This window comes from Schistocerca cancellata, chromosome 9 (genome assembly GCF_023864275.1).
Source record: "Schistocerca cancellata isolate TAMUIC-IGC-003103 chromosome 9, iqSchCanc2.1, whole genome shotgun sequence".
NCBI classification, from domain to species: domain Eukaryota; kingdom Metazoa; phylum Arthropoda; class Insecta; order Orthoptera; family Acrididae; genus Schistocerca; species Schistocerca cancellata.
Genome location: NC_064634.1, coordinates 89,004,128 through 89,021,165, shown reverse-complemented (window position 1 = coordinate 89,021,165; position 17,038 = coordinate 89,004,128).

Below are 17,038 nucleotides of genomic sequence, written 5' to 3'. Positions count from 1 at the left end.
TTTACACGGGATATAAGCTGGTTGCTCATGTAAACACACACACAAAAAAAAAAAAAAGAAACAGAACACCAAAGGACTGGGACACGGCACAGTAAAGTAAAGTGCAAGGTATGGAACGTTCTGCGGCAGTAAGGGTAATTAATGTCTGTAAGATACTTTACATGGGAAAATATCGTTTGTCGTAGGACGCCAGGGTAGAATAAAGCTTCCAGTCGGCCTTACGAAGCTACCAAATGGGTTTTACACGTCGGTGGAATAGGAGGCAGCAATTGGAGAGCACACAGTAAATGGTCAGAGATAACGTACCACCGAAGACGACGGGCAAGCCGGACTGTACAGAAAGAGAGGTCCAAATGGAATTAAGTGAGCATGGATTCTGAAAGGAACGCACACGCTCCAGTGTTAAGACAGATGGGGTTGAGTTGACTGAGAAGGTCAACCAAGAGAGCACACTGCAGACGGGTTCTGGAAGAGCCCCAAAGGGGGATGGTGTGCAATGAAGTCACCAGCCAGCAAAAAGAAGTGAGAGAGTTGACCAATAAGCTGGAGGAAGTCTACCCTGGTGACACCAGATGACGTGTCACAGAGAAAAGTGAAGCGAGCTACAGAAAGGGGATGGGGATGCTACCATGGCACTGGGCGATTTGACAAATACAGTACTAAACTTGAGGTCTCAAGTGCGCATGACCATGTTCTTTGTGGAGCGAGATAGAGCAAGAACGGTACTGTAAGCGCCAGATGGTAAAACGCAGGACTTCCGACTAGCCAGCAACTTGCAGTCAGCACGGTAAAGCACTGTGTTTTTCCTTCACTCGGATCTCCTGGAAGGCCTGCTCATCAAGATACACGGGATTTTGGCAGGGTGAGGCTGCATGGTTGCCATTGCAACTGATGCAGCAGGAAGGAGGAGGGCAATCGCCCTCGTAATCATACCTACCACAAGTAACACATCTGGCCGTGTTTCGACAGGACAGTCGAGTAAGGCTGTAATGTTGGCACTAGAACATCGCATCAGGTTTGTAACGGAGGATCGACTGTGTGCTTTGATCTTTATCCAAAACTGGCTATCGGATAACGTTGACATGTTCTGGACACCAAATACCCCGGATTTGAATCCCCTCGACTACTTTGTTTGGAGCTTAGCCGAAAGTGTTATCATTAAGACGAGGCACCCCATTGACGCATCTCTACGACCGGTATCGAAGCAGCATGCTCTAATATGGACACCGCTGTTTTAAAGAGTACATGCAATCACTTCAAGGCAAGACTGGAGGCGGTCACTGGGACTAGAGGGGGTTACATTGAGTTATGCTAGACTTGAAAGGTACCACTACTTACATATAAAAGGTTTTCCATTTTCATTTGTATTTTGTTTCAATAAATTTGCTTACAAGAAAAAGTCCACTTTCTGGATTTAAGCGCCGCAGCCTGTGTACCTTACTAGGAGCAATGTGCACATAAATGACCTTTTAATATTATTGCACCTGATGATGCCAGCGAAATTCTTCTTAACATCATGCTTATTAATATAGTAGTGGACAACATCATAAGGATCGTTCACCAAGCATCAACAACATATGATATGTAAACAATAGCATCTGTGCATGATATGACGATATGGGAAAAAGTGGACAGAAATAGCCAGAGCATTTAAATATCTGACTGGGAGTAATTGAAGAAGCAGTCATGGAAAAAAGTCACTCTTCGATCAGAGCCTCTTTTAACATCTGTAGTGGAGAGGGAGGCGGAAATCTGCTCTGTAGTCTGCCCACCAATACCGCCCAAAAGGGTTCGACAATGTTCAAGTGCGGGGACTGTCTGGGCAGGGATATTGCTGCAGTTCAGTTGCATGCTCCTCATACCACTATTGTATTGTCCTGGCTGTGTGAATGGGTCCATCATAGTCTTGAAATATGGCTCATTGTTCGGGAACAACATATGAATCATGAAGTGTACCTAATCACCTAAAATGTGCCGGCCAGGGTAGCCGAGAGGTTCCAGGCGCTACAGTCTGGAACCGCGCGACCGTTATGGTCGCAGGTTCGAATCCTGCCTCGGGCATGGGTGAGTGTTATGTCCTTAGGTTAGTTAGGTTTAAGTAGTTCTAAGTTCTAAGGGACTGATGATCTCAGAAGTTAAGTCCAATTGTGGTCAGAGCCATTTGAACCTTTTTTGAACCTAAAATGTACACATAATTGTTGGCTGCAGCACTGCCTTTGGTAGTAATGATGGAACCAGCAGAATACCATTATTGGCTGTCCACACCATCAGACTTCCACCTATCTGCTTAACCGTTGGAATTAAGCTGTCATGACTGTAGGTTTCTTTTGGAGTTCTCCAGACGTCAACCCGGCCCGATGCAGGAAATAACGACAACGTTGACTCGTCCGACCATATGACGTGTTTACACTGATCGACCATACAAGATTTATGGTCTTGACATCATGTTTTACGCCTCTTTGCGTGGTTGTCGTCACTAGTGGTTTCAGTATAGCAGCTCGTCCATGAATATTCGCTTTATGTAGTTCTCGGTGGATAGTGTCGATAGATACGGGGTCTAGAAGATGACTATTGAGCTCTGCAGTCACTTTAGCGGCCGTAGTTTTGCGACGTTTTGACACAATTCGTGTTAGCGTACGACGATCTTTGCCTTTTAGTTTTGATTGGCGCCCACTATTACGTTTACATGATGATATCTTTCCATGTTTTGTATAGGCTGTCATGACTGTTGAAACAGTTGCTCTTGAAACATTCAATAAGTCGGCTGTCTTGGTTAATGATGCTCCAGCTATTCGGGACCCCAAAACCTGCCCTCTTGGGAACTCAACCTCTGAATGTAAATAGGACGTATGCATTACTTGTAAACAACTTTCACTGATGCCTTGCCCGTACTGAACAACCACAGTCCAGTGCGGCACCTACCCTTACCAGCATTGTTAACCGTCAAACACAACCACCCCATTACTACCACCGTTCGCATTATTTTGCCTATCCGCTGTATTTATGTAGACCATTACTACTGGAGAGTCAAGAAATCTTCAGGTTTCCCTTAACAAGCAGTCCGAGGGCATTCTCCTATAATGATTTTTATGTTTTGAATTTCGCCATATTCGTACGACTGCGTCGATTTTTTGCAGCATTTGTGCATGAAAAAGGCACGTCTACCATGTTGGATTCGTATTCTGTTCAGAGTCCACTAGGTTTTACGTGGTAACTTAAAACCCGGAGGCTTTTGGGTACTATATGGAGTTTCGTTACTCTGCCTTGTGGTCCATTGTTGACCAGACTTTAGTCAATCTGAAATAATCCTCTGTGACTGTAATACCCGTTTTGATAGGGGGCTTTGTGGATCGAAGGTGGCTGTGGGTAGTGTATTCAATGTCCCCATGTATTGGTAGGGTATTGTTGCTGATGATCTTCTTGTGAGTGCGTTTATGCAACGCAAATTTTTCGTTGGTATATGGTTCATTACTGGGAGCTATTCTGTAGGAGCAGATCTGATGACTCTTACGATCATTCTTGTTGTGTTATTAAGTTGAGCGTCACTTTTTTGAGTGTGAGGACTGTTAAATCACACTGACGCACAGTATTCAGCAGTTGAGAAGACAAGGTTCAGTGCAGATGGGGGTAGGACAGAGGATGGTACTCCCTATGTTGTTCCACAGAGTTTTTGTATAATATTGTTCCTGAAATGTAACGCGGGGATGGTTTTTCTTAAAGGTCGTAGAATATCGTACACGTACCTTTGTGCTGTAAGGGAGACGCGAATGACAACGAAAGCGCTCCTTCTGGAAAATGAAATGGCACCACACACCGTCACTTCTGATTGTCATTCAAGTTGGTATCCCACGTTTCGGGAAAGTCCAAACACGGTTTCGCTTGTCATCGGGGCTTGCTTAGAACTGGGATTTTCACGATTTTTTTAGTCATTAGTCATCTGACTGTTTTAATGCGACACGTCTTTGCCTGGGAATGTCTTTGGCTGGAGATGAATTGTCTTCAGCGGTGGATCCCGTTTTGAGTTGAGCCTTGGACAACTGTGGGATATAAACCTGATTGTTGCCCAGCATACATCTCGTCAACTAGGAGTGATAGCCGGGGATCCATTTGTTTTTATAGCGGGAAACCTTTGGTTGTCATCTGCTGTACCTTCATCACAAAGCGTTATGTATCTTCTCCGTCCCGTTTTCCTTGCCCTTTACAGCAAGCTATCCTTGGTTTATATTTCTGCAAGATAGTGCCCGCCTGCACGCGGCGAGAGTTTCTGATCCTTGTGAAAACCTCTTTGGACAGCAAGGCCACAGGATCTCTCCCCAGTTGAGAACATTTGGAGTACAATGGGCAGGGTTCACCAGCCATCTCGGGCTTCTGACGACCTAAACGTGCCACTTGGACAGAATTTGGCACAATATCCCTCAGGAGGATATCCAACAACTCAATCAATACTAAGCCAAATAACTACATGCTAAGGGCCACAGGTGGACCAACACGTTGTTGACTTGCTCAATTTGTGATGCTCTTTCTCCAGAATGAATCATCCAATTTTTCTGAAACCAATTTTTTGTCTGTACATCTACATTCGTCTACTACTTTCCGTCCCATTCGGATAATTCCTTCTGATGAGTCCCTTTTTTTTTGTCTTAGGGTGTATCTCTCCACGGCTCCTTCGAGAATTTTATCATGCTTGTGTTTTCTTACATCTATGGTCGTAAAATGTTACATACCTATAGAAAAACAATCTTTGTAAAGTTACAAACACACGCTGACGTTGTGTGGACGTTTAGTGTTTCGTTTTCTGAGGATGGCCTAGAAACCTGGAAACTAGTACTACTTTCTATTTTTAGCATTCAGTCTTGTGACGGACTGAATGCTGCTCACCACGAATTCCTGTCCGGCACTAATATCTCATCTCCGAGTTGTACTCGCACCATACATCATCGATTATTTTTTGGATGTTTTCCAATTTCCGTCTTCGTCTGTAATTTTTAAGGTTTACAGCTCCCTGTAGTTACTTGAAAGTCATTCCATGATGGCTCAACACATGTCCTATGATCGTGTACTTTCTTCTTTCAGTGCTTTCCATAAGTTCCTTTCCTCGCCAATTCTACGGTGAACCTCATCATTCCTTCCCTTATCAGGACACCTAATTTTCACATTCATCTCCAGCGACACATTTCCAGTCCTTCGATTCTCGTCTGTTCCGGTTATCACACTGTCCACGATCCACTACCATAGAAAGCTGTGCTCTAGAAGTACATTCTCAGAAACTATTCATGAAATTAAGGCCTATGTTTGATACCAGGAGATTTCCCTTGGTCAAGAATTGTGTTTGATACTCTGCTTTTTATCTCTTCCTTACTTTTCTGTCTGGGTTATTGTACTGCAAGCTAGCAGAATTCCTTAACTACGTCTACACTGTCATCACCAATTTTGGTGTTAAGTTTCTCGTTATTCTAATTTCTGCCACTTCTCATTGTATCTGTCTTTTTTCTGATTTATTCTCTGTCCATACTTTGTACACATTATACTGTTCCATTCAACATACCCTTTCATTCTTCTTCAGTTTCAGTGAGGTTACCTACGCCAGCAGCGAATCTTATCATAGATATCCTCTAACCCTGAATTTTTATCGCATTTCCGTAGTTGCTACTCAGCTGTATAAATTAAGCAGTCGACACGACTGAATCCCTTTCTTACAATCTTTTCAATCTGAGCAATTTGTTCTCGGCCTTCCCGTCATATAATTCCCTCTTGGTTCCTGCACACGTTGTACACTACGTAGGGCACCTGGCGTAGCTTAGGGAGCAATATGAGTCTGTGTGGTAGTTGGAATAAAAGGATAAACTTTAAAATACAAAAGGTAAAAAACGTATTGATTACAAATTCTAACTATTTTTAATTCTTATTAAAGTACAAGAGGTAAAAAAAGTTATGGAAAGCAATTTCTAATTATGTATAATATTTGTTTGTAAACAGCATTTTTCGTTTTCTTAACCAGGGTATATATGTACAAATTTTTCGAATTTCCTATGCAGGAGTCTTTGACGTCGATTTTAAAGTTTGTCCTTTGGCTCTTTTTTAATTGAAAAACAGTGGGCTAATTTGTTTGAAAATTGCAGCCTTTTAAACTGGAATGGCTGTTAGTTAGAGATCAGTGGCACCCTGGGAGTAAATAGTCTATGTCCTTTGTACTTTCCAGTCATGATGATGATGTTATTTGATAGCTGTTTGCCGATCATCCTTGTTCCATTACGTAATTTTGGTGACCTCAGATTTGAGAATAGTATGATCGGAGATCCAATTTTAAGTCGAAGGCCGGCCGCGGTGGTCTAGCGGTTCTAGGCGCTCAGTCCGGAACCGCGCGACTGCTACGGTCGCAGGTTCGAATCCTGCCTCGGGCATGGATGTGTGTGATGTCCTTAGGTTAGTTAGGTTTAAGTAGTTCTAAGTTCTAGGGAACTGATGACCACAGATGTTAAGTCCGATAGTGCTCAGAGCCATTTGAACCATTTTTTTTAAGTCGAAGGCAGCGTAATGGCATTCCTGGTAATTGAAAAAAATTTAGAAACTCTGAAGTTAGTTCACACTTTCGTCAAAGTTTACCATCGCGTCGATCAATTTGTATTTTCCCTCTTCACCGGCAATTTTCTTTTGAACATTAAAGCTAGTATCGTCGACAATATTATTTTTTATTGCCAAAATTTTCCTTGAAAATTATCGGTCCGGATAGTAAATCTGTGAATAATTTTTGGATAAATTTGGTCGATGAGTTCGCTTTCAGCAGTGGCTACGGTTCATAAATCACTTTTGAGTTTAATCAAACCGGTCGTCTGGTCAGCATAACACATTGTGTAGTTCTCACATCTCACTATTTATACATTCATGCTGATAAGCTACGTATGTTCTGCTCGTATATATGCCATAGCCTATTTGTAAAAGTTGTTGAGAAAAATATGCTTTTGTTTAGTCTTTCGATAGTTACACTCTCATATTTTTGTTAGTCGCAAAATTTGTATTTGTGGACAGAGATGATTTTTTTTAAAGTATGAGTTGATCTCTTCTGCTAGTGTTGAGTTGGGGATAAGAAGAAGTGTATGTCGAAAATCTCCTGAGAGTATGAATAGGGCTTCTCTCATCACTTCAGTGTTTCCTCTCAAGTCTTGTAGTTTTCTATCCACGGCTTCGAGTGATTTTTTTATGTACGTTGTGTATTCCTCCCAGAAGACTATTTCAGCTTGCTTTAGAAGTTCACCCTGTCGAGATGCTCTTGAGATTTTACTCACCGGGAATTGTTCTTCGACTATATTCAAAGATAGTTGTAAGGCGGAATGGATAGTTCTTCTTTCTTCCATAAGTGTAGCTGTAATGCGAATTATGCCAGTGCAAGTGCTATGTGTTGTTTTTCACGTATTTCCGACAGCATTAGACTTCTTAGAAGCGTTTTGCCAGTGCCGCCTTGTTCATCCAAGTAAATAATTCCGCCAGTGTTGTCGACGATCCGGTCCACGTTGTAAATTTCCTTTCAACAGTCGTTGAGGAGCGTTTTTTTGTGAGCAATGTGAGCAACGCATTGAAGTAGTTCGTTGATGTTATATCTTATTTGCTTTGTAATTTTGAAGTTCAGCACGTTGATAGCATCTTTTCGTAGTGCTTGTATCGCAAGTTGTAATAAGGTCTGGTAGTTTATAGCTTTACCTTCTAGGCGAATGAGTATTTTATTGAAGATGTCTATGAATTCTATGGTCAGTTAAGGGTAAAATTGTCGGATGGGTAACCGTCTACAGTCAGGAGATGTGTGAAACTTAATGGTCCTTGTATTTCGTGTAGTAACATCCGGAGTTAGAAGCATTCGACGTTGTTCGGATGTACGTTGTATACTTGGCCTAGTTAACTAGCTTTCATGAGTCCTGGGTGATCTTCTACAGGAAATTGTTGAAAACTTTTCCTTGTGTTTCATTTATAATAGGTAGGAACGTTGATATATAGTAATGTTTACGCCAACGGATCCGTTTGGCACACTTGGTAAAAAACTGTTAATGTTGTGTTCTGTGATGGTTCGCTTGAAGTTTTTCTGGTGGTGTCTTTTGTGAAGTAAACTCTCCGTCCGTTCTCCGAATGTACTGCTAGATGTTGCATAATTGTTTCATGTTCGTGTATGAGAAAACTGAAACTTCGCAAAGCTGCTTCTTTACTGTTGATGTATCTTCTCATTTCGTACATGAGGATCTCGTCGTTCCCTTTTGTGTTGTTTGCTGTCTTTGGCTATTTGGAATACTACTACGTTACTGCCTTTGTTCACATACTTATAGGCATATTTGATGAATTTCACTGAATTGCAGTGTCCTGCGCGTACGTGTGCTTGGAACGTTTTGGGAAGTAGTGTGATATATGGTACTACCCATTGATTATCTATTTGTAGTGCGTTGTTGCCTGGTATTCGTAATTTTGGCGTGAAGCCACGGTTTTTAGATGATCATCTTCTGTGTTTGGGATAGCCATCAACTCCGGTTTGCGTGTCGTTCAAGTGCGGTATTCGTTTTTTTTTTTTTTTTACATCACTCATGCATGGCGAATTGGGGTTTAATGGCCCACATAGTGTCCGTGGTCATGTTTTTCACTACTATGTCGTCCAGTTCCGGATCTTCTTGTGGACTGGGAAATTGAGCTTGGATGATTTTGCTGATATCCACGGGATGGATTCTGTCATATAGCCATATGAGATTGTGTGAATGAGGCAGTCCTCGTTTTAGCCAGTCGATTGTGTACATCCATTATCTAACGGTTCCAAAGACATAGTATTATGTGATGATTTCAAGAAATCCCACTTGTTTTTGTCGGAAAACTCGGGCTATTACGTCGTGTCGATGCATGGGGGCTTGTCCGTATGCCTTTCGATTTCTGGCCACGACGAGTTGCATGTGAATGTTATGCGTAGGTAAGGTCATTCACGCTTTTTTAAGTAGTTCATGGCATCTTGAGTGTACTCATGCATGTTCCTCGGACTTCCTATGTATGATGAGGCTAGGATTACCATTATTTCAATGTTGTCAATGTTTCCGTCATTTCTGATTGCTTCCGTGCATAGTTTCTTCTGATTTAGTCTTATGTAAAGCTTCTATTTTCGCGTACATATCTACCAGGAATTGTTGGAATAAGCGGCGAGTGTTGAGAATGTGTTTGTATGTTTCATTGTCTCTGATTAACAAGCGGTAAGCATAGAACTCCTTGGAAGTGAATTTTTTGTTCGTTTCTACACTTGTTTCAGGTTGGATTTCTTTCGCATTAAAATGAAAGCTGTCCTCTCCGTGCAGAAATATTAATGGTTATTCGAGGGAATCATGTGAACGGATTGTCCCTGCAATGGGTTGTGGTCCTTCTCTATTTCGTTGTGCAATCATATCACGGCTTATGTTTTCATTGTTCACAATTACGATGGCGACTTCGCCCATCTGAGGTGCATTAAATCGACGTTCGTGATCTCCAGGTGGTCTTTTGTCGGCTCGAATTATAACTTCACAGTCATCAGAAATCATTCGGTCATGTGCTGTTTCGTATATGTAAATCAGTTGTTTGTATTAGTGTAAGATCCTCTGCACATCTTGGACTACTTTTCGTCTGAGTCCACTGGTATCTGAACATCGTTGATCTTTTCCTGTTTCTTCATTTCCGATGAACTACACTCGCAGAAATTTACAGTTTCTTTGCGTAGTGGTAGTATTGATCCCATGTTGGGATAGATTTGTTCTTGGATGGAAAAAAACATAATCGATTTCACCTCTGTTACTTTTCATCGAAGGGACACCGAAAGAGGTTATTTGGAAACAGGCGTTGTACGCTTGTATATTTTGAAGAAAGTGTTTTGACAATGAAGTTTCCTCGGTCATACAAAGAAAATAAATCACGCGGAGGTGCTTGCAGTGGTGGTAATCGAATTTTTCCATTCATGCAAAAGCATCCTGGTATTTCTCTACTTAATTTTTTCGCTTTGCAAAATTGGCAGATGTTATCCATTTTTCCTATTACGACATGTTTGTATTTGTTATATTCTTTAATCTGGTCGTAGTGGAATGCTTCAATTTTAGGTTGTACTCTTTACTTGCCCTCGTCCGCGCTTTCGTAGAGTGATATTTTCATTGCTGACTTGAATTCGCAGTCTTTTATTACAAAATTGTGTCGCAATTCTTGATTCTTCAGTCCGTTCATTTCGTTGACTTCGGTTTTTCTGCTTAAACACAGTGCTCAATGTCGTTCGTTTTGAGCTTAAACGTGCTCCCTGTGTTTCGTGTGTTTCGTATGTTCGCTGCCCTTTTTATTTTCCCTGGTTTGCCTCGGAACTTTCAATATCTCCTCCTCTTTTACGTTTGAGTATTGTCTAAATTATAAATGAAATCAAGTTTTTATTGTCATATACAATAAGTACCTTTTATACACTTCTCACACTTTATTTTCGTTTTATATTGTCTCCTTATCTCTTTGGCTACTCACACTTCACTGTTTCTTTTTATTTACTACCTGCGCTACCTTTTCGGCTTCTCCCTTAGTCACTGATAAGAAACTGACGTTCGAACGCACGACAGGTCTTGCTTTCTGGTTTCTGTTGTTGCGGTCTTCCTTCCAAAGACTGGTTTAATGCAGCTCTCCATGCTACATTATGCTGTGAAAGCCTCTTCATCTCTGAGTACCTATTTCAACCTACATCTTTCTGAATCTGCTTAATTTACTCAACTCTTGGTCTCCCTCTACGATTTTTACCCTCCACATTTCCCTCCAGTACTAAATGTGTGATCAATTGATGCCTCAGAACTTGTCCTAACAATCAATCCCTTCTTCTAGTCAAATTGTGCCACAAACTCCTCCTCTCCCCAGTTCATTTCAGCACCTCCTCATTAAATATGTGATCTATCCCTTACTGGCTAGCCCCACCAGTGGCGAATTCTAGAATGTACCAAAAAGGCTTCGAATGGTCCATAATGTTCCAGAACAATCCACAATACTAGAGACTGTTCTGCAGTGTTCCAGAATGATTTTGGATCTTTCGAGATGTTCCCCAACACTTTGGAACCTTTCAGAATGTTCCAGAGTATTTCCAAACATTCAAAAACGTCCCACATCATTGTCCAACATTCCGTAACATTGTTGTATAATGTTCTTGATCACTCTCCAATGTTGTGGAATGTTCACGAATACTCTCCAGTGTTCAGGAATGTTCTAAAAATTTCTAGCGAGCGAAACTTCCCAGCCCTTACATCTCCTAAAGCACGCCCTTTTGGCAAAAACTGTATTCTTCTTCAGGGATGGGGAGTAGAGTGCTACCACACCATATCGCTGTCTTTATCGTATTCGGACTCGTTTCTAAGTTTTAGTGCTATGTCACATTGTACACTTACTTTTACAATATATATTTACTACCCTTCTTTCCTATAGTTGACTCATATTAAACTTAGAGTTTCGAACATCTTGCACCATTTCGAGCTGATGTATGCATTTTCTAGTTGACAAATCCCTATAATCTTGCACTGATTATTTTTCACTCTTCCAATCTATTACTAAGCGTTCCATCTGAACTACCTTTGTGTTGCCTTTATCTATCCTAAAACCAAACTGATAGCCATCTAACAGATCGTCGACTTCATTATTCAAATATCGTCTCAATTTATGTATTTAGAAGATCAAGCTCTCATCTTCATAATAACTGTACAGGAATTTCTAAAAGATTACGTTATAGATGCATCAGTTTCAGAAATTCATGTTCAGTTATTGTGAAGATGAAAGCTTTATCTTTGAAACCCGTAAATCATAGAGTTTTTTAAACTGTAAATAGCTGGGTAAGCTGATATTTTTAGATTTATTTTTGCAAAGGAGACCTCATATTCATTGTGGACGAAATTATGGTAACAGGTTGGATGCATTAGCTGTTAGGATGAATGTGTGATACTTCTCGCTGTTATCTGCCCTTCTATCCTGCCAAATGTGTGGATGATATTTTTCTGAAAGTCTGTTAGCACTTCGCCAGTGTCATAGATTCTTCATATGTCCATAATGTTTGCTTCTCAGTTTCCCATTTATATCTGTTCCACATTCACTCCAATATCTTCTTCTGACACATCATCAGACAAATCTTCTCCTTCAAAGAAAGGGATGGGTGTTGGGAATCCCCCAGAGAGGTAGAGGTGGAGGAGAAGAAGGGGGACAAGGTGTGCATTTCTCAGAATGATGGATTATCCCCTGGGGTTGATAACTCAATTATCATAACAAGAAGTAAATACAAAGGGAAGGGGGATAATAAGCCTTGAAATGTATACTTGCCCCTCAACGTTTGAAACCTGCACAAACAAAATGCACCAGAATATACATTATCCTACTACTGTTGTAACAGGATGGATTAGTGTGTTAGTGACTATTAAATGACCTATTGCACTTAGAACCTCATAGAGAGAAACTACAGTGATTGCAGTGGAAGTACTGCATCTCTGGGTTTATCTCCTGTGATATCATTCTTGCCATAGAATGATGTGCAGAGACAGGTAAGGTGCCACCAGGGTGAGCGAGAGACAGTGAGAGTCAGGGTAGTAACAGGGGTCATTTCCTGGGAATGTAGTAGACAGTGTCCTTTACAGGGTGAATAGTGAACTCACGGTGGAGTGACAGAAGGAGAACAGGGCTTCCTGCAGATAGCTAGGCAGTCACCACGATGGCCATGGACCTACAGACAACGGCAGTACACGGGAACTCAGTCACTGTGCTAAAAACGCAACAGCCTCTGTTCTTGAGTAGTCAAATCAGTGGGCTCTTAAAATGTGTTGTGAGGATTTTCAGAGAATCAATCAGCTAATCTCAGTGTGCTAAAGCTTTAACTCTGACAGCATATGACTTTCTTAGAAAGCGTTCCAAAAGCACAACCGGTTGTGACTATTGCGTGGCAGATGTCTCGCCAAGATGACACTGGCAGAGTTGGATGTTTTTTCCCCCCTCTTTGTTTTCTCACGATGTCGGTAAACGACGGAGAAGCATTGTCTGACGTTGGTTAACTGCCTGAGACATAGTTTCTGAGTTCCTCTTTTTAGGCTGAGAGGAGCGGCAGAAAAGAGTGGGGAAGTGTTTTATGGAGCCACTGGAGGAAATCATGCCTTGAAATTTTGGGCATGCGAGAGACAGCCACCTGGCTGTGGTGGGGTGGGGGGGGGAGTGTACTTTTTAAGATATTCACTACACTCATTCTATTTTGAACACTGGAGTGCGGTGGTTTGTGAGTCAGCATTACGCATGGACATTCGGGAACTACATTTGGAAGTGGACAACATACAATGTAGGCTTCCACAGGCGGTACTGTCTTCATTTAAAAGTTCAGGGCTGATAGGAAGTGGTCGATGTATAAAAAAAAAAGAAGAAAAGGGGAGAGTTTTATACGTCGTCCAGGCCTATAAGCCTGGAAGTTTTAAGTGGAGACTCAGAAGTTCACACACCTGACTGGCAATGACAGGCGGCCCCTAAAGGTGAGACTACTACTGTTCGAAACATTAAATGTGTACGCAGTTCCGAATATGGACGACCATCAGTTGTATGATGCAATGAAGACAATGAAACTTTGTGCTGGACTGGGACTCCAAACCGGATTTCCCGCTTATCACAAGTGATCCTATCCGAGCACCACTGTTGGCCAGACCTAATCTTCCCTATGTCTACAAACTGCGGACTTGCCGGTCGAAGTGGCTGTGCGGTTCTAAGCACTGCAGTCTGGAACCGCGAGACCGCTATGGTCTCAGGTTCGAATCCTGCCTCGGACATGCATGTGCGTGATGTCCTTAGGCTTAGTTAGGTTTAACTTGTTCTAAGTTCTAGGGGACTAATAGCCTCAGAAGTTTAGTCCCATGGTGCTCAGAGCCATTTGAACCACTTTGAAGAAACTGCGCTCATAATCTCATATATATGTATATATTCCTGTACAGGGGAGAGTCGCTTGGCCGGTGTCGGCAAATAAATACGATAATACGATATTATTTAGAAATACGATCCAATGTAGTAACTTTCATGGAAGCAGGAAACCCCCTTTCGATCGTTCTGATGCAGTAATATCCTTCTCTTCATTGTCGTCTTCATGACTTGTGTTCACTACTTACTTGTCATCTAACATCGCGACTTCATACCAGTCATAATGAACACTGGTAACCGAATTCTCACCCCCATTCATCTCAGAACCTTGCCTACAATTAGTTACAGATATTAACGTCACCATCAATGTACAGCTTGAACCGAAAATGATAGTAATAACTGCTTAAACCTAGCAATTGTGAAATAAATTATAAATGTATTTTACTCATTGATTTTCCATTGTTAATTTGTGAATCACGTATCGATAGGTAGGAGTACTAGAAAGTTAATTGAGACCCACGCGGGGTACAGTGCTTAGAGTCCGATACGTAATCACGTTTCATTAAGCTCCGTCACTCAACTTAATTGGATTCTGGGCAGTCATATGTTTCCGTGCTCCTATAGGTCAGATCATTCATGTGAAAGTCTAGGCGACGCGTGGATTATCGCACGCCACGTTGAACATTATTCGTGAAGTCACGTGTGAGTTCCAAAACATGCAAACTGCTACCAATAAACCCTACACAGTAGATACCTGAATGTAATTCTTACCACGAAAAATGTATGCCAGGACTAACAAACAAGGTGAATTTCAATAAATAATGTCAGTGCTCACTATCCCTAGAATAACTGTAGGCAATTTGCTTACCCCTCGTCTTGTAAAGAAGTAGCTGTCGTCCCTATTGGTCTCTTCTCCTCTGGGTTCAGGCTCTGATGTGCGTAAACAAAGTGGCAAATAAAGGATTCCATGCTGTTAAAAATGAAATTACGGAGTACCAGTATGCCACAGGATTTTATGTCTAGTTATAGAAGCTAAAAGTGAAGAAAAATATTCGGAGAGCCATTCTGCGTTTAATATTCATAACAAGATTCCCGATCATTTATCGTAGTTCCAGATGACCGCCAAAGTTCACCAAAATGCTTCACACGATCATAGAATCAACACGGGGTGCCATAAATATGTTTTTCAAAGTAACTTTAACAATTAATTCCAGCAACTTTAACAGTTAATTCCAGTTAATTTAGCCTTTCCAAGGAGTTGCCACCTCGGATACCTTATATTAGCACAACATCGCACAAATACGTCATCCGAGGACATCTTTCAAAAAACTCATCCCTCTTTACATGCGATCAGACTTTATACGCCGATTCAGCAATCACCTCCTTGGAAACTGGTCTTTGATTAGTTTGAGCTACTTTAGCAGCGTGGCGCCTGCCCTCTGCGGGCTCATTCGTGATTATTCCAGCATTTCGTGGATCACTGAGTGATATTGAAATTATTGTTAACAAGTTCTCAGTGTAAATAACATCATCAGCATGGTTGAAGCTGCATAACTATATGTAACAGTAAATATAAAAATTGAAAGGCCCTCATCGTGGCTCCTAGCGTAGTAGATGAATCCCCACTGTCTCTTTCTGCTCCAGTATGATAAGGTCTCGCTCACCCGGCCGTTCTCACACTATGTGACCATCTGGCGCGTCGTTTGATGAAACTGCCGTATACAATTTTCCTATACTATGCATTAGAACATAGCAACGAAAATATAATAAACACGGACAAGGATGTGATATGAACACTATAACGTGTTGGTTCATATGAAACCATGAAACAAATATTAATGTGAAACATCAACATCGCATACCTATGTAATTAGTTTATGTTCCTCCAATTAGCGACGAAATTTTCAATAACCGAATTTGTTCCTCTTAGGCTAGAACTTCACTATAACCTCTTCATGTGGGTGTGTATTTAGAGCCAATAGAGCATGAATACCTATGGAGAGAGGCTATTATACTTTACACGTCACCAATATAAAGCTGAAATTTCTGACGTGACCTTAGCTTAACGATATTTATTTAGATTTTGCATTAAGACAGAAACATTAATGTAACATATTTAATGGCATCATTCCAGTATGGGGACCGTATACAGAGAGTAACATGAAATATAGAAGGAAACATTTGAACAGCCAAGATCACTAATTATAATGTTATTTTGATTTGCCGAAATCGGCAATCAAAATACAAATATAATTAAATTACAGTAGTTCAAAAAAACAACGTCTTTTGAATGCTGCGCTTTAAGTATTTCTTTATTTATTTTGTGCGCCAATACGCATTTCGCGTTAGTTACAAGGCGTCTTCCAGGGACGTCCTGAAATATTAAACGATAGTTTTCGTTTGCACATACAGGTTAACTTTTCACATACGGGTATAGGTTATAGATTTCAAACAATATGTTGAGGCTTTTATAACAAAATGGGCAAATACTTACATATCAACATCTAACTCAGTATTTTGAAGCCAAACCGCTTTCTCTAAGGACTCAAATTGGTTGAAATTTTGCAGTTTCCCATTTGGTCACTGTTTTTAACAAATAGCACTTTAACTGCCGTTTTTGTCTGTATAGTGTCATTCATTTCTTTAAATGTTGCGAATTTTCTGAGTTTTTTTTCTGTGTCTACATGTGTGATGTGTGCTGATGGAAGTTCTGTCTGTGTGTGTTTGTGTGTTCATCTGTATTTTTTCCATGTACATTTCTTTATTTATTTTCTTGGGAGACAAATGGGATTTGTGGTCATCTGTTTGAATTACTGTCTGTTACGTGATCGATCAGAGAGTAATTATATTACTTAGTCATTTTGTAGTATCTTCCCTTCAGCCACTGTTTTGTACATGTGGTAATTTTCTTGTAAATTTAGAATGTGTGTTTCTTTATTTACTCTGTTTTGACGTCTTTTTCTTTTGCAATGGACTTGCGATTATTTTCGTAGAAATTAAGTAGCTTGTCCCATATTTCCATACTCTGGTGTGTTCTTTATGCCAGGTGTCGAATGCTCTGCTGGTTGTCCAGCGTATCTTCCATGACATGTGTTACATTGCAGGTGGTATATTCCTGCTTTCTGGTAAGTGTCTACGCGTTTTGTTATTTTTCGTATGTGCTTTTGGA